Source organism: Elephantulus edwardii, unplaced genomic scaffold, assembly GCF_000299155.1.
Source record: "Elephantulus edwardii isolate Elephantulus edwardi_28Jun2011 unplaced genomic scaffold, EleEdw1.0 scaffold00065, whole genome shotgun sequence".
Lineage (NCBI taxonomy): Eukaryota > Metazoa > Chordata > Mammalia > Macroscelidea > Macroscelididae > Elephantulus > Elephantulus edwardii.
The window spans coordinates 10736312-10737305 of NW_006399815.1; positions in this window are offsets into that span (position 1 = coordinate 10736312).

Genomic DNA, 994 nt, shown 5'->3' on the forward strand with positions numbered 1-994 from the left:
CCCTCAGAGCATCTGGTGGATTTGAATCTGATACCTTTGGGATTACAGTACTGCTTCTTACCGCTACGCTACCAGACCTCACATTATATAATGATATAAAATTACAGTTTTTAAAAAAGGAAACATTAAAAAAAGCATATTTTCATTTACCCCCTCAATATTATGTGATTTTTTTTTCCCTCGGGAAAAGATACTATTTCAGCAGTTTCTGCATGGATGGCTTGGTTACAATGATTAGACATATTCTTGAAATTATGCAGACATTCTCACTATCCTCCAAATTGTCCTACCATCTTTGACTAAGACTTACTTCTCCTAAGCTTCTTGCCTAACCTTTCAAGTTGCTGTTGTCAGCTTAACCCTACATAGATAATTCTTTAAAAGAGCACAATGCTCTTTTAGACTTACATTTTTAAAAATATGTGTTTCAAAGAAGAATTCAGGGAGTAGTGTTGGTTTAAAGATTATCTCAGGACAATAGTTTCCATGATATTTTTTTTTCAGTCTTGCTTTAGTTACTCTAGAAAGTCTAGCCTTTACTCTGCTATTTTCAACACCACATTTTTGAGATCTGTTAAAGCTAATGGGTACAAAACATATTTAGTATTACTTGCTCTTTTTAGTACTCACATTTTAGTTTTGCATCCTTCTTTTGAAAGTCATCCAGGTTGTATCAGATTTTAAACACTGAAAAAATATTGCAATGGTACCCTTCTAAGTGTCTTCATGGGCAAATATTTAAATAGTTCTGCAGTATTTAGCTATGTGAAGTGACTCTAAAATGTATTCTGGAATGCAGAATGGATAAAACAAATGGAAGAAATGATGAAGTAAAAAGAAAATGATGAAGAGATTTCAAAGAATGTCTGGAAAAGATGAGGTATTATTAGAATGAATGTGCAAATACCTGGTTTAGAAAACCAAAATGGAAGAATACCCTGGAAAATGCACTCAGCATTTTTAAGGCTAATAAAACAGGGACCTTTTGAATATG